Source organism: Rhinopithecus bieti, unplaced genomic scaffold (genome assembly GCF_001698545.2).
Source record: "Rhinopithecus bieti isolate Rb0 unplaced genomic scaffold, ASM169854v2 scaffold_26504, whole genome shotgun sequence".
Classification (NCBI taxonomy): Eukaryota; Metazoa; Chordata; class Mammalia; order Primates; family Cercopithecidae; genus Rhinopithecus; species Rhinopithecus bieti.
The window spans coordinates 2,915,059-2,937,026 of NW_016812891.1; the positions used below are offsets into that span (position 1 = coordinate 2,915,059).

The window sequence follows — 21,968 nt, forward strand, 5'->3', positions numbered from 1 at the left end:
CCGCCTCCCGGGTTCACGCCATTCTCCTGCCTCAGCCTCCCGAGTAGCTGGGACTACAGACGCCCACCACCTCGCCCGGCTAGTTTTTTGTATGTTTTAGTAGAGATGGGGTTTCACCTTGTTAGCCAGGATGGTCTCGATCTCCTGACCTCGTGATCCGCCCGTCTCAGCCTCCCAAAGTGCTGGGATTACAGGCTTGAGCCACCGCGCCCGGCCTCAAAATTTTTTATAGTTTACTATATAATCTCCATATTTTTAGTGTATTAATTTTTTACCTTTATTATTTTTATCTCCCACTTGGCTTGGCTGCTTTAGTACGTTTTTAAATGCTGCAAGACAATATCTGATAGTTAAAGTAAAATTCAATGTTTTCTTTTTTTTTCATTTTTTTTTAACTTTTAACTTCAGGGGTACAAGTGCAGCTTTGTTACATAGGTAAACTTGTATCTTGGGAGTTTGTTGTTGAGATTATTTCATCACCCAGGTATTAAGCCTAGCACCCATTAGTTATTTTTCCTGATCCTCTTCCTCCTCCCACTCTCCACCCTTTGAAAGGCCCCAGTGTGTCTTATTCCACTCTATGTGTCCACGTGTTCTCATCATTTAGCTCCCACTTATAAGTGAGAATATGTGGTATTTGGTTTTCTGTTCCTGTAGTAGTTTGCTATGAATGGCCTTTGGCTCCATCCACGTCCCTGCAAAAGGATATGATCTCCTTCTTTTTAATGGCTATATAGTATTCCATGGTGTATATATACCATCTTTTCAAGATGAAAAAGGGGTTGAATAAGGGGTTGAATATCAAAATCATCATTTGAAAAACGAAATCCACAAAACTAAGTGGGAGTGGTCTAAGAGGAGACTGTACTGGATGAGGAGACATGTTTAGAGCATAACTTCTTTTCTCTTTCTTTCTTTCTTTCTTTCTTTCTTTCTTTCTTTCTTTCTTTCTTTCTTTCTTTCTTTCTTTCTTCTTTTTTTGTGACAGAGTCTCTGCTTGCTCTGTCACCCAGTTTGGAGTGCAGTGGCATGATCATGGATAACTGCAGCCTCGACCTCCCAGGCTCAAGCAGTCCTACCACCTCAGCCTGCCAAGTAACTGGGATTACTTGCACACTACCATGCCTGGCTTTATTTTCTTTTTTCTTTTCTTTTTCTGGTACAGATGAGGTGTTGCTATATTCCCCAAGTGATCTCAAACACCTAGGCACAAGTGATCTTCCCGCCTCAGCCTTCCAAATTGTTGGGATTACAGGCGTGAGGTGCTGTGCCAGGCCTAGAGCATAATTTCTTAGTTTACTTGAATGTGTTCCATGGGTAAGCCTGATTTTAGACTTCCAATAATACTACTTACCAGAAGAATGTTCTAGAGGCAATTTAGTATATGTTGGTCATCAGTGTTTAGGAATTGGGCAACCAAACCAGCAAGCTTAATGTAACAGACAAGGAGTGCAGAGCAGTGGTTATGGGCACGCATTCTGCTTTGGGGAATTTGTGCAATGTGACCTTCGGCAATTTACCTAGCCTCTCTCTGCCTCAAGTTCCTCATCTGTAAAAGGAGGATAACAGAACTACCTCTTCAGGTTGCTGTGAGGATTCATGGGGTAATAATACATGTATCACATGATATTGTGAACAATCTTGACACATAGTAAGCACTCAGACATCAAAGTGAATACTCTGCCCAGTTTTTAAGTTGGTGTAGACTCCAGATGAACCATAAAACTGGTGGAAGTTTTAAAATAATGCCCATTTCTAGAGGTGGAAAAAAATAGGAAGATCAAAGAGTCTTGGCCTGCATGAAGGGACTGTGAAAGAGGAGAGAGATAATTAAGCATTTGGTTTGTACCAAGGAGGAAACAGGTTTAATTTATAGCAGGAAAGGCTTAGCTTCATGTTTGTAGACTTCCTGGCACACTGCACTGTAAGATACTATTGAGCTGGAAGTTGCAAAGAAAGGAACACCTACTCAGTGTCAGTCAAGATGGCATTAGTAAACTTGGAAGCTTCCCTGTATCTTTTTTGGATATGAAGTATAGTGATTTGACATAAATATACTACTGTCTAAAACAAAAGAGCTGGATTCTACCACTATTAGAGCCACTTAACAGGGAGAATCACTTCACCCAGGGTCTCCTGTTAGCAATTCAGTAACTAAGTTCCCTTGGTTGAGTTGCAAGACCAGTAATTCTTATAAGGAAGTTCACTCTAGAGCAAATAGTGTTTATGGTGATGTTTAAGCCTTGCCCATATTCAATTTAAATTACAATGGAAAGTAAAATATTTGATATCTAATAATCCATTTACATTTGTTAGAGATCTCAATTTAAATCACTGTGCCTATGGCCTGACAGATGAGTTACTAGATTTTGATTTTCATGGGATTTATAATGTTTTAAAACTCATTAACATTTTAAATATTTACTGTTTCATTTCATTACATAAAGTAGCACACAAACTGAAAATTATTTCTAAACTAAATTTAATTCAGAACAGTTATTAAAACAATATATGTTAAAAAATGACGTTTTAAAAGAAAACAAATGTGAAGAAGATATAGAGAAATGCTGGAGTATCCATTGTCAGAACGATTAAATTTCAGTTCAGAGGGACTTTGAAAATCAGTTAACTTGTCCATCCTTCGTCATGTTATACACAGGCTGCCTCTTTGCATGTTCCTTGAAGTTGTGCAGGACAGAGCCTGTGTGGCCTCACCCAGTGCCCTGGTGATAGATGGGAAAATGGACTTAAATGCACTTGCCCCAGGCTTCTTAAAAGGTTTGGTTTATTGTTGGCTTCTTGGGTGCTTTCCAAACTCCACGGTGTTGAAATAAAAGTTGCCTGCTAAATCTAAATTCACATTCTATACCAGGACATGTTGTTTGGTTAAAATGAGAACCTTGGAGGATATTATGTTAAGTGAAATCATCCAGGCATAGAAAGACAAATACCGCATGTTCTCACTCATTTATGGAAGGCAAAAAAGTTGACCTCATAGAAGTAGAGAGTAGAATAGTGTCTCCTAGAGGCTGAGGAAGCTGTATGTTGGGGTTGGAGTGGTAGGGAGCTAGTCAGAGGTTGATTAGCAAATACTAAGCTACTGCTAGATAGGAGGAATAAATCCTTGTGTTCTATGGCACTATAGAATGGCTACAATTAACAAAAATTTACTTTCCATTTTTTTGAATAATTTATATTCGAAAGCTACAAGAATGGATTTTGAATGTTCCCAACACAAAGAAATTAAGTTTTGAGGTGATGAATTTGCTAATGACCCTGATTTGATCACTACACAGTGTGTAGACGTGTCAAAATATCACATAGTACCCCATAAGTATGTACAACTACTATGCATCAATTAAAAATAAAAGAAAAAAAATCAGTAGTGAAGACAAAAGTGATTTAAATCTTAAAAAATTTATGCTCCCTAAATATCTAAATGCTTTCAAAACAGAATTTCAAAATGCATCCAGAGGAAGGACATAAAATAGAGTAGAAAAAATAGTGCATAGCTGTTTGGATAGTAATAGTAAATCTGTTTTTTTTAAAAAAATGAACAGTTCCCTTGAGGTAGAAAGCAGGTAGAAGCACGTGGAAGAAGCTCAGGCCTGGAGCCATTTGGTGGCATCAACTTCTGGTGATTTGAGAATTGCTCTGCCACCTGCAGTGCTCTCAGTGGTTCCTGTCTCATTGCTTTAGGTTTATGGGATCTTGGTTTAGGTAACCTCACAGAAGCAAGGATTCTTTGAAGAATCTATAAAATGTAACTTAGAGAAGTCATTGAGGGACAGCTGAAGGAGGCACTGGGGAAAATTGAGAATGTGAGCAACAGCAAGCAGAGGTAGCACTAAGATGTTTAGAAATGCATCTAACTTATATGTTATGTAACTTGTATCCTTTGGACTTCAAAGTGCATCAAAATATATGCAAATGGAAACTTTTAACCTCTTTTTCTTTTCTGTCCTGGTGAATTATTTGTACCATGGTCATTGTGATACAATTTCTGACATTTATCCTTGAAGGGCAAGAAATATCATATACTTCTTTGGCATTCCTTACATGTACAGCATTATGACGGGGGTATGACAGAGTTTTATTATATTTGTCTCATATTATTAAGGTAAAGGAAAGGGGGAGATGAATCCCTAGTTTTCTACGTTCCTGTTTATTCTTCCAAATATACCATGTATGTGTTTTTTCATTTGTCAAAGCTTATCAATTGAGTGTGAAACTCTATTTTCATTCATAGTCCACAAAGACTTACTCTAAATTGAAACCTATTGCAATGGAAAACAAACAAAGAAAAAACAAAAACAGGCTGGCTGGTATTGAAAGTGCTGGCAGGCTGAAGCAGTAATCTGTTGGTAATTTTATAAGATTTCTTTGCTGATTACTACTTGGGCAGTGTCCACATCACTGATGAGTTCACACACTCACAGCTGCTCTAGGAGCAAGACATCTCCAAAAACGGACAAGGATTATTCTGACTATTTAAAAAGCTGGTTCCTGCTAATGGTATTGTTGATGATCTTCTATGAGAATTTCAATTAAATGAAAATCATATGCCAGCTCTCAGAGGCCATATGGTGTCACGAAGGAAAATCCCCACAACCATAGTCAAGGAGCCCCGGTTCCTGCCCTGGCATTGCCAACAACTAACTGAGAAAGACAGGATCAGCTCATGCATGCACAGACCTAGGCAAAGGTCTTTAGAATCAGAAAGAAAGGACCTGCTGCTTGGGTAACCCAAAGAAACTGAGGAAAAGCTTGTATTAGACTGAGAAGAAGCACAGACACACCCGAGAGGACAGAAAGGAAGGATTGGGCTGGAAGAGAAAACTGCAGAGAACACCTCCGAGCGAGGAAACAATCACTCATATTTTTTAGTACCTACAGAATGCCAAGCACTTTTTAAAAATAACTTATTAATATTTTTTGAAACACGTAATGAATCCATCGCCATCCTTTCAAATGTCATGCATTGACATCACTCAGTAGTTGCCGCATTGCAATGCCAAAGGGCCAAGCACTTTCATCTATTATTTCTAATGGATAAAACAAGCTTCCACCAGAATGTGTAATTGTGGGTTGTTGAGGAAACTGAGATTCAGCGAGGTTGAGTTCTTGGAGACACACAGCTGGTGCACGGCACCACTCCTCTTACTGGAGATTTGGGCGAAGCTTTCAGATGATTCAAGCTCTCCAGAGTGAAGGGAGCCTATCGATTATGAAGATTCTCATTCTGTTTAGTCTGAAATGCTCTCACTTGATGGTAAAATGCTTCCTATTCTTTACATAGCTTGCACTGAGAAGAGAGCTAACAGAAACAAGGAAGGAAGAGAGGAAGAAGAGGAGGAATCTGAGAGAAGAAAGTAAAGAAGAAAGGAAAAGGTAGAAAGAAAAAAAATTAAAAGGTAAGAAATAAAGGGAAGAACTAGTGGGGCCAAGAAAATAAAAGGAATCTGAATAAAGATTCTATTTTCTGAAGAGTAATAAAATACCTTTCCTTATGTCCTGACCCCAGGTATAGGGCCCTGTTTTCTCCAGATGTAATAACTGCTTCAAAGGAAGCTTCAGACCAGGAGCAAGTAACTTTGCCAAGTCAAGGAACTGCAAAATGGACACTCCACACTACAGAAAGCATTTATTTTGGAGAGTTAGATCTATCTTCTTCATTTGCTTGGTAAATTCAGGCTAGTTTTCACCATAATATTATTATAACTTTTGTACAAGATCTGCTATAAAATTTTATGTAAACTAAGTGTTCAATGATACGGAGCCACAGAACAATTCTAGGACGTTAAATTCTTTTCAGAGAGGAAAGGTGAGCGTGGCCATTGTGCATGTGTGTTTAATGATCTTCTGTGCTTGCTCTTATAATTATATCACAGTCATTAGTTTACTCACAAAGACATGTAGATATGATATATGAATGGAGAATGTATTGCTATTGTAATAATTTTTTCTTGAGACAGAGTATCCCTCTGTCACCCAGGCTGGAGTGCAGTCCCATGATCTCAGTTCACAGCATTCTCTGCCTCCCAGGTTCAACGGATTCTCCTGCCTCAGCTTCCCAAGTAGCTGGGATTATAGGCATGCACCACCATATCCGGTTAATTTTTTTGCATTTTTAGTAGAGATGAGGTTTCACTATGTTTTCCAGGCTGGTCTCGAACTCCTGGCCTCAAGTGATCCACCCGCCTCAGCCTCCTGAAGTGCTGGGATTACAAGCGGGAGCCACTGTGCTCAGCAACAATTAAAATAATTTTAACAACTAACTTGAATTAAACCCATTCTTTCTTAGCATAGCCTTGTTCAATCAAATTAAAACTGCATCCCTAGCACTCTGTCCCCTATACCTATTACTTTTTCAATAGACTAATTGCCACCCTAAAATTTTACCTTACATATTACTGTTCGTCTCCTTTCAGAGAATATAAACTCTCTGGGCCTGAGTTGCTCTGTTTTGTTCCCTGCTGTATCTCCAGGACCTGGTTCGGGGCCTGCATGAAATAGGTGCCAGTAACTATTCATCAAATGAATGTATGAACAAATGAGTGAATACATGAGCAAATGAATGTCATGTTCCAAGAACTACGTTTTTACTTACCTACGTTTTTTGGCTTGATTGTCACATCGCATCATTCTAAGGTAGGAAGTCATCTTTAGAATGTCTGAGTTACTTGCCCAAAGTCTTAACAGGTATTAAGTATCCGGGCACGACCCAGGCCTTCTGATTCCAAAGCCCATGCGTGCATGCGCACACTTAAGCCTTGCAGTTAGATTGCCCTAAATTTTCTGATTAAAAAAAAAAAAAACAAAAACAGTTACATGCAACCAAAAGATGATGACGAGACAAAATGGAAGTTAAAAGATAAAATAAATGTTTAGCTTTCTTTAGTTACTGCTAAAAGAGAATTGCTTGTGGGAGTGGGGGGAAAACAAAACAGTAAAATTCTCCTTTTTCACATTTTTTCATATCATGGTGCACACATAATTAAATTTACCATTTTCCCTTAAATAAACTAAATATGTAAAATACTCTTTTCCAATGTGCAACATAGCATATCTTGTCATCGCATAGTATCAGTATTAGTTCATCATGCTCTTCAGGGTAAAAGAAGCCTTTTTTTTTTTTTTTTTTTTAGACCAAGTCTCACTCTGTTGCCCAGGCTGGAGTATGATGGTGCAGCCTCGGCTCACTGCAACGTCCGCCTCTCGAGTTCAAGTGATTCTCCTGCCTCAGCCCCCCAAGTAGCTGGGACTACAGGTGTGTGCCACCATGCCCAGCTAATTTTTTGTATTTCTAGTAGAGACGGGGTTTCACCATGTTAGCCAGGATGGTCTCGATCTCCTGACCTCATGATCCACCCACCTCAGCCTCCCGAAGTGCTAGGATTACAGGCTTGAGCCACTGCACCCGGCCTTGATTTTCATTTCTCACCTAGACCATCTGTTTCCAACTCTACTCTTGACTCCATTCAAAGTAGGGATGCACCATAAATATGTCCACTTTGTGATCTGAGATGGTGTCAGGTGTTCCTGAACAATACACTGGCAGTCTCAGAATAGAGAAATTGAACCAGTGAGGTGTAAAACACAGTATGTTTGAGTACAGTGGTGATGTCAATAGGATAGTTATTTAAATTTTACTTTTCTTTTTCCAGTCTCTTAAGCTAAATTTAAACAATTAATGTATGAATTCTGCCTGAAATTAGGGGAAATATTGCGGCATCATTCAGAGCCAGGAGAACTGGATTCCAGTTCTGCCGCTTTTCTGCTCTGTGACCTTGAACAAATGGGAATTTATTTCCTCAGCTGGGAAGTGAAATAATCATGCCTGCCCTGGCTGCTTCTGTGAGTGGAAGATCATAATTAGAGTGCATGAAAGACTTTGTAAACTGTTAACTGCTCTATAAACGTTAGCATTTTACTCAAGACATTTTTATCACACATTCGATGGAATAAGGAAAGAGAATTGAAATAATACAATTTTGTTCATTACCTTAGATTCTAATTCAGGTATAATACAATTCATTAGATTTCATATTTGTGGCTATTTCAGTAAATGCATTTGTCAAACTCTATATTAAATAAAATAAATCTATTATATTTTATCTACGGGAAAGTCATTTGATTTGCCTAAAAATTTTCTAAGATGTATTTGTATTCATTTCTCTCTCTTTTTTTTTTTTTTTGACACGGAGTCTCGCTCTGTCTCCCAGGCTGGAGTGCAGTGGCGCGATCTCAGCTCACTGTAAGCTCCGCCTCCCGGGTTCACGCCATTCTCCTGCCTCAGCCTCTGGAGTAGCTGGGACTACAGGTGCCCGCCACCACGCCCGGCTAATTTTTTGTATTTTTAGTAGAAACGGGGTTTCACCATGTCTCGATCTCCTGACCTCATGATCCGCCCGCCTTGGCCTCCCAAAGTGCTGGGATTACAGGCCTAAGCGACCGAGCCTAGCCTCATTTCTCTTCTTAAACTTTTGTTGTGTGGATAATATATTCAAATGATTCAAATACTTAAAATTTAAAAAGATATGCAACAAAAGTATACTTCCCGTCTTTGTCCCACAATAGCCTAATTCCTATGCCCTCTCCAGTAGATAGTCTGTATTGGAGCGTCTTAAATATAATTTTGGACTGGCTTTATGTGCACGTGTAAGGTTAAGATCTGTTTTGCAGTAACATGGAGTTCTTTAGGATTAGGGTGTTGGGAGGTGAGGCAGGAGCTAACTCTTCTAGGCAACAAGTTCACACGCTGGTTCAGTGGTAGAGCCAGATTTGAACTAAATCTGTTTGTTTCCAAAGTTGGCATCTGGTCCAGTGTGTCCGACTGAAGAGATATGGAGTTAGAGGTCAGAGCAAAATTAAGTGAGGGGAGGAGGTGAGTGATAAGGGAGCAGGAAGAAGGCAGGCATTGCATATTTGGCTCTACCCAGAGAAAGGGTCCCAGTCCAGGAACATCAGGAGGTGAGTCACAACGGATGTGTGCTCACCTGCAGACAGGTGCCCAGCCTCACCTCAAACTGGGGAACTATATGCCTTGCAATCTAGGAGCTCGGGGGCTGCTCCTAGTATGTCACTATGGCTCATGATTAAGATCCAAGGTAGCAGGGTAGACTGAGCCCATAGGGCCACATTCATTCATCTGAGAGGCAGGAGAGCAGGTACAGCTTCAGTGAGTTTTTCTTCCAGGTGAAACCCAGAAGTGCATCTGATTTTTTTCTTCTGCATGGACGAAGCCTGGAGAAAGAGATCAGTAAGTAACCTTCAAAGGTGAGGCTTCCTTTTCTAAGATTGCATTTTTCAAGAGACTACCAAGGGATGAATACCCTGACAAGTGCAGAAATGGCCTTCAGACATCCATTGCTATCACTTTGCAATGGGCATCTGAAACACTTGGCCTAGAGAGTAACCTCTTAGGTCAGGCTTCAGCGAATTAGTTTATTTTCAGGGACTTTGAAATTCTGAGATGATATAAGATATTCCACCAGGGAATTTTTGGAACTTGGAGAGATTTGTTTATACATGGTTGGCCTGACATTTTTTCTTGAACACTGTATTCTTAAACCCAACACACACACACACACACACACACACACACACACCCCTATCCGTTACCACACAATGACAGAATTATGGGATTTGTTGGTGTCTTACATGTTTGTTTCTTCTCAACTGTCTTCAGCTACTCAAAAATAACCTAAGAATTCTAGTTTGAATTTCAAAGATGTTTCTAAACTTGTGTTTTTGCTGCATTATGTTATCCTAAAATACTTCCAAATTTTCTTAATTTTTTTTCCCCCTGTGTAATTGTTTTCATGTGTTTCTATTTTCTTTCTTTCTTTCTCTCTTTTTTTTTTTTTGAGACGGAGTCTCGCTCTGTCGCCCAGGCTGGAGTGCAGTGGCCGGATCTCAGCTCACTGCAAGCTCCACTTTCCAGGTTCAGGCCATTCTCCTGCTTCAGCCTCCCGAGTAGCTGGGACTACAGGCACCCGCCACCACGCCCGGCTTGTTTTTTGTATTTTTTAGTAGAGACAGGGTTTCACCGTGTTATCCAGGATGGTCTCGATCTCCTGACCTCGTGATCCGCCCGTCTTGGCCTCCCAAAGTGTTTCTATTTTCTTAAATCTGAAAAGTAACACTTTGAAAACCACATGTGGTTGCTGTGTTCCAGAAGGTCCACTCAGTAGGAAGCACCCTGGAGTCATGGAGTCATGGGGCTTTGTGATTTCTCCTCTCCTTTATTTCACTGATTTTAAGCTGAACTTCATAGTGTGTCCTCATCAAAAAAACTAGATAAGGAGAAAGATGCTGGGGATGTTCAACATGTTTGTATCTGTCAAAGCTATATTAGGATCTAAACAATCAGTTGTATGAGTCAGGCAATATGCAAAATATGAAAAAAGCGTATACAGTGAGAATTTCATAGCTTCCGGTATCTCAGCAAAACATAAAGCTTGAACAGAATCTCAAATGTGATTCTTCCATGTCACTAAATTGTTGACCAAATATTCAGTTCAGCCTGGAGCAGTGGCTCATGCCTGTAATCCCAGCACTTTGGGAGGTGGAGGTGGGTGGATTGCTTGAGCCCAGGAGTTTGAGACCAGGCAGGACAACACGGCGAAACCCCGTCTCTACTAAAAACACAAAAATGAGCCGCAGCATGAGAACTGCTTGAACCCAAGAAGCAGAGGTTGCAGTGAGCCGAGATCGTACCACTGCACTCCAGCTGTGCAACAGAGTAAAACTTGGTCCAAAAAAAACAAAAAATTCAATTCATGTGCAAAGTGATGTAGATTCAACAACAGTCATTACAACACCATTTTTATAGCAAGAGATCAGAAAAACTTAACCATCTTGAGGTGATTACGAACTATGGCACATCAATAAAATGAAGCTGTTTAGATAGCTTAAAAAAACAGGCTGGATGCAGTGGCTCATGCCTGTAATCCCAGCACTTTGGGAGGCTGAGGTGGGAGGATCCCTTGAGGCCAGGAGTTTGAGACTAGTCTGAGCACCATATCAGGACCCTGTCTCCACACAAAAAAATTTTTTTAGTTAGTGGGCATAGTGACACATGCCTGTAGTCCTAGCTACTCCGGAGGCTGAGTCAAGAGGATCGCTTGAACCTAGGAATTTGAGATGAGCTATGATCACACCATTGCACTCCAGCCTGGGTGACTGAGTGAGACCCTGTCACTAAAATAAAATAAAATAAAATAAAATAAAATAAAATAAAATAAACACAACAATGTCTAAGGTATATTGTTAGAGAAAGTCCAAGGTACAGAAAAGTGGGGTGTGTGTATCTTTGTGTACACACATATATATACAGGCATACCTTGTTTCACTGCACTTTTCAGATACTGTGTTTTTTTACTAATTCAAGGTTTGTGGTAACCCTGCATTGAGCAAGTCTATCAGAGCCATTTTTCCAACAGCATGTTCTCATTTTATTTCTCTGTATCACATTTTGATTATTCTCACAACCTTTTAAACTTTTTCATTATTATTATTATTATATATGTTACTGTGATCTGTGATCACTGATCTTTGCTCTTATAGTGTAATTGTTTTGGGGTGCCAAAAACCACACCCATAGAAGACAGCTAACTTAATCGATATATGTTTTGTGTTCTGACTCTTCCACTGATCAGTTGTTCCTCATTTTTCTCCCTCTCTTCTAGACTTCCCAATCCCTGAGATGCAACACTATTGAAGGTAGGCCAATTAATAACCCTATAGTGGCCCCTAAGTATTCAAGTGAAAGGAAGAGTTCTATGTCTCTCATTTTAAATCAAAAGCTGGAAATGATTCAGCTTATTGAGGAAGGCAAGTCAAAAGCTAAGATAGGCCAAAGCTAGGCCTCTTCTGCCCAATAGCAAATTGTAAATTCAAAAGGCAAGTTCTTGAAGGAAATTAAAAGTGTTACTCAAGTGGACACAAGAATGAAAAGAAAGGCTCGGCACAGTGGCTCACACCAGTAATCCCAGCACTTTGGGAGGCCAAGGCGGGAGATCACTTGAGGTCAGGAGTTTGAGACCAGCCTAGACAACATGGTGAAACTCCATATTTTTAGTAGAGATGGTGAAATCCCATTTCTACTAAAAATATAAAAATTAGCCAGTCATGGTGGTGCACACCTGTAGTCCCAGCTACTTAGGAGGCTGTGGCAGGAGAATCACTTGAACCTGGGAGGCAGAGATGGCAGGGAGCCAAGACTGTGCCACTGCACTCCAGCCTGAGCCACAGAGCAAGACTCTGTCTCAAAAACAAAAAGAAAGAAAAAAGGAAAGAAAGAAAAGGAAAGAAAGCAAAACAGCCTTATTACTGATATGGAAAAAGGTTTAGCGGTCTGGATAGAAGTTCAAACTAAACACAACACTCCCATAAGCCAAAGCCTAATCCAGAGCAAGAACCCAACTCTCTTTAATTCCATAAAGGCTAAAAAAGGTGAGGAAGCTGCAGAAGAAAAATTTGAAACTAGCAGAGGTTAATTTGTGAAATGTAAGGAAAGAGGCCATCTCTATAACATAAAAGTAGATGGTGAAACAGCAAGTGCTGACATAGAAGCTTCAGCAAGTTATCCAAGGGTCACTGATGAAGGTGATTACACTAAAGAATACATTTCCTTCTTTTTTTCTCAATCAGCTTTCTCAGATTGAACACAACAGATTTTCAATGTAGACGAAACAACCTTATACCGTATTATAAGAAGATGCCATCTAGGACTTAAAAACTAGAGAAAGGGAAGTCAATGCCTGGCTTCAAAGATTCAAAGGATGGGTTGACTTTCTTGTTGGGGCTAAATGCAGCTGGTGACTTTAAGTTGAAGCCAATGCTCATTTATCTTTCCAAAAATTCTAGGATCTTTAAAAAGTATGCTAAATCTACTCTGCTTGTGCTCTGTAAGTTAACAAAAAAGCCTGGATGACAGCACATCAGTTTACAGCATTGTCTGCTGAATGTTTTAAGTCCATTGTTGAGACCTACTGCTCAGAAGAAAAAAAAAATCCTTTCAAAAGATTACTGCCCATTGACAATGCACCTAGTCGCCCAAGATCTTTGATGGAGATGTGCAAGGGGATGAATGTTGTTTTCATTCCTGCTAACACAACATTCATTCTGAAACCCATAGATTAAAGGGTAATTTTGACTTTCAAATTTTATTACTTAAGAATTCATTTCATGTCTATAGCTGCCATAGATAGTGATTCTTCTGATGAACAAATTAAACTGAAAACCTTCTGGAAATGATTCACCATTCTAGATGCCATTAGATTCAGATTAAAATATTGACATTAACAGTTTGAAAGAAGTTGATTCCAATCCTCGTGGATGATGTTGAGGGGTTCAAGATTTCAGTGGAGGAAGTAACTACATATTGTGGTAGAAATAGCTAGAGAATTAGAATTAGAAGTGGAGATGAAGATGTGATGATGTAACTGAACTGAACTGCTGCGATCTTATGATCAAATTTGAATGGAGGAGAACTTGTTCCTTATGGATGAGCAAATAACATTATTTCTTGAGATGGAATCTACTCCTGGTGAAGGTGCTATGAACATTGTTAAAGTGATAACCAAGGATTTAGAATACTACATAAATTTAGTGATTAAGCCGCAGCAGGGTTTGGGAGGACTGACTCCAATTAAAAAAAAAAAAAAAAATCTATTGTGGGCAAACGCTATCAAACAGGATTGCATGCTACAGAGAAATCTTTTGTGGAAGGAAGAGTCAATTGATGAGGCAAATCCCATTTTCTTATTTTAAGAAATTGCCACAGCCACTCCAACCTTCAGCCACTGCCACCCTGATCAGTCAGCAGCCAGCAGTATCAAGACAAAACTCTCCACTAGCAAAAAGATTATGACTTGCCGAAGGCTCAGATAATATTAGCATTTTTTAGCAATAAAGTAAACTTGAAGGGAAAGTAGTAGAGACGGGGTTTCACCATGTTAGCCAGGATGGTCTGGATCTCCTGACCTCGTGATCCGCCCGTCTCGGCCTCCCAAAGTGCTGGGATTACAGGCTTGAGCCACCACACCCGGCACCCTTTACTCTTAAGTGGACATCACTTCCTCTGGGAAGACTTCCTCAATTCCTCAATTCCTGTGTATAGTTTTGGTGCCTTTCTTTGTGTTTTCACTGTAATGCATATTTATCATAACATATCTTACAAGCTACATAATATGATTCACCGTTTTTCCACATCTTAGCTTGGATTTCCCCAAAGTAGAGCCTGAAAGAAAGATTTATATGTGGGCAATGTTAAACAAAAATTATGAGAAGCCATTGTTTTCTGCTGAGCTCCTCCACGAGGCCCCAGTGTGACAGAACAAACCAAATGCCACACAGTCAAACTGAAACTTTAAGGAAGCAGACAGATTCCCAAGCAGATCAGTTTTTCCAGAAAACAGGAGATTCCAGTCTTGCTGAGTCAGTGTAATTGGGAAGTTCCCTATTCTTTAACCTTCACCAAAAAAAGTAGCCTGAAGTAACCTGATGTTAACCGATCAGCTTCTTTTTTCCCTATTATTCTGTTTCCTTGTTTCTGCCTAACCTAGTGTTTTGTCATCGCCCAGTGGGAACTCTCATCCTATTTTTAGAACGGAAGCTGACTTGATTCATGAATCACAAATGAAGCCCATACAATTTATAACTAAATTTGTTGTAATTTTGTCATTTGACAGTAGTTTATTTGGTAATGTGATTGCAGGGAGTAGGAATGAGGAAGGAGAAAATGCAAAAGGGAAGAAGCAGGAAGCCAGGACAAAGATGCTTTATCAGATAGCCACCATTGTGGAGGCTCAATCCTATAGGAACCTTCCGAGAAGACTTATGAAATAAGGGGAAGACAAGGGAAGAATTTATCCATCAGCTTCCATCCTCCATGGGTCAACAACTGTCCCACAGGGCGTTCTGTCATTCACACTTCCAGGTTGCCCTAGCACTGTGCTGGCCGTCCCCCCATAGTCATCCCAGGTAGTGGCACTGGGTTTTCCTGCTCCTGCCTGAAGTCAGTCCAAGCCTTTGTGGAAATGGATGCTATAAACAGTGCTAGAACAAGAGGAAAGGCCAAGAATATTGGGAATTGTGTCTAAGGGGTATCTGAACTCAGAATTGAGGAAGAACATGATGGAATACAGGAAAGTATGGTCTTGATGAGAAAAGAATATGTGAGCACAGCATGAGCATCTTGGCAGAGAATATAAAACTGGGAAAAGCCGACCTGGGGAGGAGGGGCTTGGGATCCCTCCACACTTCTGTCATCCCTAGCGGCTTTAATCATACCTGCCATCTATCATCTAGGACCATCTGCCTCCACTTTCATTTCAGGGTTTTATACATTTTTGCATTTTGGCAGTCTGTGACTCATGCCTATGTCCTGTGAACAGAATTCAGGGATGGAGATATGATATGGCAATTATAGAAATAGAGATAATGTTAGAAGCCTTAGGAAAGGGTGACATAGTCAAGGAAGACAATGGAAAATGCAACAGAGATTGGGAGCCTTAGCTCTGGAAATCAAAGCAGTCTTTTCTCTGAATATCGTTGTCTCTAGATTCCCTTTTCTACTTGGCTGGTGTCTCTACCCGGAAGAGTTCTCTACCTGGATTATAGGCTCTCTTCCCGTGGTTAGAAGCCCCCAAATTACAGAGGGGCTCATTATTAGTGCAACTGAGGCCCAGAGGGAGACCAGGAGGACACTCACCAGGATGAGCTCTGTGATCATGGGAAATAGGGATTACATTGTCACTTTTACAGAAGAGGAGAGGGAGGCTTGCAGTTTAAATGGCTCACCCAGAACAAAGCTAGTAGGAGCTGGAGGCAGAATTTAAAACCAGGGCTGAGTTCAAGACAACACACTTCCTGCCCCTCTAGCTGTTTCCTAAGGTGCTATGACCCACCAAACCAAGAGGAGGGTCATCGCAGGGCCCTGACTGGAGCTCTCTTCCTCAAACTCTACCTGCAGGCGCCTTTCCCCTGCACGGCTCTGCCAATGTCATAGCCTTTCTGAGGCATGGGGTTCAGAATGAGGGAATGTTGATGGTAGAAAAAGAAAAAAGGGTATTTTAATACATGCTTTTGATGCATTTTAAATTTTGACATTCAGCTTATGAAGGGCACATTTTTAGTCTCTGTAGACTCCTTTAAAAATGTATGATGACTGGGAGGGGTGGCTTACACCTGTAATCCCAGAACTTTGGGAAGCCAAGGCAGGCAGATCATTTGAAGTCAGGAGTTTGAGACCAGCCTGGCCAACATGGTAAAACCCTGTCTCTACTTAAAATACAAAACTTAGCCCAGTGTGGTGGCAGACACCTGTAATCTGAGCTACTCAGGAGGCTGAGGCAGGAGAATCGCTTGAACCCATGAGCCAGAGGTTGCGGTGAGCCTGAATAGCACCACTGCACTCCAGCCTGGGTGACAGAATGAGACTCCTTCTCAAAAAAAAAAAAAGCCGGGCGCGGTGGCTCAAGCCTGTAATCCCAGCACTTTGGGAGGCCGAGACGGGCGGATCACGAGGTCAGGAGATCGAGACCATCCTGGCTAACATGGTGAAACCCCGTCTCTACTAAAAAATACAAAAAACTAGCCGGGCGAGGTGGCGGGCACCTGTAGTCCCAGCTACTCAGGAGGCTGAGGCAGGAGAATGGCGTAAACCCGGGAGGCGGAGCTTGCAGTGAGGTGAGATCCGGCCACTGCACTCCAGCCTGGGCGACAGAGCCAGACTCTGTCTCGAAAAAAAAAAAAAAAAAAGGAACACTTTTATTTTAAATAGTTTAAAACAAACTAAAAAGTTATAACATTAGTACAACTAACTCCTACCTTCCCTTTACCCATATTCACCAGTTTCTAACAGTTTGCCACTCTATCTTACCTACATAAGTTTTTCTGAACCATTTGAGTCAATTGCATACATCAAGTTCCTTTACCCCTTAAAAACATATCTAAGAAGGCATTTTATTATTTTCAAAATGCCATCCTTATTGAAATCACTATCTTTATTTTATACTATCTGGAAAAGAAGAACAAAAAGAACTCCTAGTTTACAGTCAGCCCTCCATATCCATGGGTTCTGCATCCATGGATTCAGTCAATCGTGGATCAAAAGTATTCAGAAGAAAAAACTGTCTGTGCTGAACACATACGTGCAGACATTTTTCTTGTCATGATTCCCTAAATCATACAGTATAACAACCCTTTTCATTGCGTTTATATTGCATGAGGTATTATAAGTAATCTAGAGATGATTTAGGGTATATAAGAGGATGTGCATGTTTTATATGCAAATATTATACTACTTTTTATCAGGGATTTGAGCATCCATGGATTTCGGTATCCATGGGAGGTTACTGGAACCAGTCCCCCATGGCTACATGACTGTATGTTGTCATTTAGAAGGCAGTAACTTTTTGATAAAATTCTGTTGGTTTTTTTAACAGGAGGCCAAGCAACTGTAGAAGAAAAGCCACTTTTTTTAATGACCAGGATATTATGCAGACCCATATTTTGTGCTTGACTAATTCTCCAGTAACTACTTTTAGAACTATTATGAGAATTACTCTCTAATCAAGAAAGAATTACTTTAAAAGTTGAAGAAATTAGGTTTGGGAGCCCCAGAAGTACAATTTGTTAGTTTCCAAAATGTTACTCACTGAAGAAAAAATATTTGCTACAATACACCAAAGAGTGCTGCATTGGGCAAATCTGTGAGAAGCAAAACAAGGGATGCGCATGTATTAATTTGTCCAACAACTTTGTTAAGTAACTACTAAACACCAGGTACTCTGCAGAGTACTGAAGAAATGGGAAGAAAAGTGTTTGTGATTAAGAGGATATCAGAATTTATTGAGGACACACAAAATGATTGTCAAGAAAATGTGTGATATTTGAGGGGAGTATAATGGAAGAGCTGAAAACTCTTCTCAGCAACAGGAAAAGCAGCAGGTATTCAATGAAGGATTCAAGGAAGGAGAAACCCTTGAGTTGGGTCCTGAAGAGTGAGAGGCACACAAGGTTGATAAGATGAGGAACAACTTAAAGGAATCAAGGCAGAGAGGTGTGGAGAGGTAGGCAGGCAGGCAGATGTGCAGAGCTGCATGTAGTTTCCAGATTAAAGATCATAATGCTAAATGCAACTCTTTCTATTGCCTCAACAGCTCCAGACTAGGAGAGTAATAGGACATATGCCGATATCCCCGCATCCTAGACCACCAGGGAAGGATGTGAAGTTTTATTCATCATATTTTTTTGCTTTAATCTTGAGTGTGTGTGTGTGTGTGTGTGTGTGTGTGTGTATAAAATTTATCTTGACCATTGAGATTTTTGTCACCTCTTTAAATTTCGTGCCTAAGGCGACTGCTTTGCCTTTCTCCTCTAGTCCTAAGGCCCTGCCTCTGAGACAGTCAGTGCTGAATATTTAGTAGGCCCAGAAGGCCCCAACTTTGCCATCCAAGTATGATGGAAGGAACCCTTTTCCTTCTGATCCCGCTTCCTCTGGACTTGACGACCAAGCATGGGGAGGACTCGCACTAGGCAAGAAGAGCCAGCTGTGCATGCTCGTCCCTCCCATACAGGCGTCCAAGCCTGAAACAGGTTTTAGCCGAGGGGTAAACCTTTTAAGTTTGAATTGAGTTTGGAGGTATGCGTTTCTGTTTGCTCAGAGGTTTTAGTTATTAAAATGACGCTCTGTGTCTAAAAGCGTGCAAGCTGCTCAGATCCCTCTACAAGAAAGAACTCTGCCCAGCTGTGGTGAGTGAGCTGCACTGCCAGCCTCTAGCCGCTGAGCAAGCCAGGGTCCCCCTCAGCTTTCCAGCCAGGTCACAGCTCTGTCTTGGTGGCCCTTGCGAAAGACAAAGGTGGCAGCGCAGGGGCTTCACCATTTCTGACCAACCGAGGACTCCTGTAGCAGTCTTTGCTCTGTAGGCGTGGATAGACCCGTCAGAGCTTTGTTGCCTTCACAGGGGCCCGTCACCTCCCACCCCTTCCCCAGGCTCACCCGGATCCAGACACGCTGGCCTCCTTGGTGTTTCTCTAACACCCAGGTGTGCTCTCACCTCCGGACCTTTGTACTTGCATTTCTCTGCAGGGAATAATCTTCACCCAGATGTCTATGTGCCTCGATCCTCTTACTTGTCTTCACTGAACCCTTCTCTGACCAGCCTTTAAGAAAATGACAGTGTGCCTCCCTCCCTGCCTGTCTTGTACTCCCTAGCGCCAGTTCCTGTTTTATTTTATTCTGCAACAAATGTCTCTAACTTACTGTGTTTACTGTCTGACTTTTTCCACTAGAATATAAGCGGCACGAGAGTAGGGATTTTGCCTATTTTATTTCTTGTTTTTTAAACTCCCCCAAACAGTGCCTGGAGCATAGTATGTATTTAATAACTATTTGCTAAGCACAGGCAAAGTACCAGAAATCCAGATGTTCTAAAGCATCAAAATTAATTATAACTTAAATTTTCCGATCAGATATTTGTTACTGTGTAGACATTGTCTCATAAGCCACAGTTTCTTTATATACTCTGTGTTTATGGAATCACATGACATAGATACTTTTATTAAACATATGGTCTGGGAGTGCACAAAGTGAGAGCACGTAGGAAACATGCAGCGGGACAGCTGACAGGCCCGGTTTTGCATTTGGTGAGGAATATTGTTTTTCCTGTCTCTATGATCTCAATCCACAGTGTTTTCTCTACTTCATGGACACCAAATGTTCAGCCTGGCTTATGAAACGCTTTTGTTTATTTTCTTCCCAAATTAACCAGTTGAGATACTACAGGCTTTTCTTTTCTTTCATTTTCTCTCTCCTTTTTAGTTATTTAATTTACTTCCAAAACATCATCGTCGATGTTTTCACAAATGAAATATTGTTATAAAATCCTTGATTTGATTTTTAAAAATCAAATCGCTCTTTTTTTCAGTGGGTTGAACGCATCGTGGAGGGACCATTGTGGCAGGGAGTGTTCTGACTCCGTAGATTGAGTTTATCTGTCATTCACGTTCTAATTCTAAGCACTGAAGAAAGTCGTGCAATTTACTCTATATTATGTGATGGTTTAAAAAGTATTTCACTATGAACATTTTCAAATATATATAAATTAGATAGAATAGTGTAAGGAATGCCCTGTATCCATCAGCTAGCTTTAATAATTATTAACTAAAGCCAGGCACGGAGGCACACACCTGTAATCCCAGCACTTTGGGAGGCTAAGGCGGGTGGATTACCTGAGGTTGAGAGTTCAAGACCAGTCTGACCAACATGGAGAAACCCCATCTCTACTAAAATTACCAAGTCAGCCAGGCATGATGGCGCACGCCTGTAATCCCAGCTACTCGGGAGGCTGAGGCAGGAGAATCGCTTGAACCTGGGAGGCGGAGGTTGCGGTGAGCGGAGATTGTGTCATTGCATTCCAGCCTGGCCAACAAGAGCAAAACTCCGTTGGAAAGAAGGAAGGAAGGAAGGAAGGAAGGAAGGAAGGAAGGAAGGAAGGAAGGAAGAGAGGGAGGGAGGGAGGGAGGGAGGGAGGAAGAGAGGGGAGGGAGGAAGGAAGGAAGGGGATGGAGGGAGGGAGGAAGGAAGGAAGGAAGGAAGGAAGAAAAAGAAAGAAAGAAAGAAAATTATTGTTACTAACTCCTGGGTAATCCTGTTTCATCTATATCCTCACACACTTTCTCTCACCTAGATTATTTTGAAGAGAATTCCAGGCATCACATTATTTCGTCTATAAATATTTCAGCCTATATATTTAAAAGATAAGGTCTCTTCTAAAAGTAATTATAAACTCTTAAAGAAATTCGATTCCTGAAGGCCAAAGGGAAATTATTGATGGCCAAATTTCACAACATAGATAGATTTATATATTTGTGTGTCATCTGTATTAGGATGCCCTTTCTTGGGGGGACAAGCATAATGTTGGACAAACCATATAATGCCTGACTGTAGATGCCTAGGAAGGAGTAATGACCATAACTTGCTTCTGTGAAAATTAAAACAGGGCCAAGAACAGTGGCTCATCCCTGTAATCCCAGTACTTTGGGAGGCCCAGGCAGGCAGACTGCTTGAGCCCAGGGGTTCAAGAAAAACCTGGGCCACATGGCGAAACCCTGTCTCTATAAGAAATTTAAAAATTAGCTGGGCATGGTGGTGCACACCTGTAGTACTAGCTACCCTGGAGGCTGAGGTAAGAAGATCACTTAAGTCCCAGAGGCTGGGGCTGCAGTAAGTGGTGACTGCAGCATTGCACTCCAGCATCGGCAACAAAGTGAGACTCTGTCTCAAAAACATAAAAAATAAACATAAACAAAAAAGGAAAGAAAAACATAGACTAGGAGCATCAGAGAAATAGGATATTTGTGCTTCCTTTTAATTTTTAAATTTTTCCCTATGAGGCCAAAATATTTCACACTTCAAATATATATATTTCCGCTTAGATTATGCACAGGCCAGAGAAGAGACACAGTAGAGAATCAACCACAAAAGGTCTTCATTGGTTCACTACTGTTTTCCTAGCCCTGGGACAAGGTCTGGCATAGAGTGGAAGCTTAGGAAATATTTGCATGCAGCTGTTGAATGAATAAATTACTTAAAAAAATGTAAGTTAAGAATGACATATATTTCTAACCAGCTAATAAAAAGTCCAGTTTGAGGGTAGCAATATAGTCATTTCTAACTGTTGTCTATAAGGTTAGACACCATCCTAGCTGTTTCCTCTCCTCTTTCCTCCTTCCTCTTTCTTCTCTCCTCTCCTTTCAACAGTCTCGTGTTTTCTCTCCCATTATTTACATTTTCTTAGCTTTTCGAGATCTTCAATATGTTGTCTGACCTGGTATTACACATTCATTTTTTTTAAATGCTAAATTTGAAAAAATGAAAGACATTGCCACAGTTTTGTTCTCATTCATAATGTTTCTTCCCATCAAAAGTGGAATCAACAGTTTGATATCATTTT

General features: G+C 40.7%; 2 long non-coding RNA genes across 3 annotated transcripts in view; both read left to right on the forward strand.

Annotated features, from left to right (window-relative positions):
* LOC108512055 (uncharacterized) overlaps window positions 1–5,354 on the forward strand; it is a 10,613-nt gene extending 5,259 nt beyond the window's left edge. The window contains exon 4 of the long non-coding RNA XR_001880476.1: window positions 5,300–5,354. This is a non-coding gene — a long non-coding RNA (uncharacterized LOC108512055). The remainder of the gene's footprint in view (window positions 1–5,299) is intronic.
* Window positions 5,355–9,215: 3,861 nt separating this feature from the next.
* Window positions 9,216–18,292, forward strand: LOC108512050 (uncharacterized). Of its 2 annotated transcripts, XR_001880473.1 has the most exons (4): window positions 9,216–9,279; window positions 11,694–11,727; window positions 17,457–18,083; window positions 18,174–18,292. It is a non-coding gene; the product is annotated as an uncharacterized LOC108512050 (long non-coding RNA). The 2 variants fall into 2 exon arrangements; XR_001880472.1 differs by having other exon boundaries at window positions 17,457–18,292.
* Window positions 18,293–21,968: the final 3,676 nt, after the last annotated feature.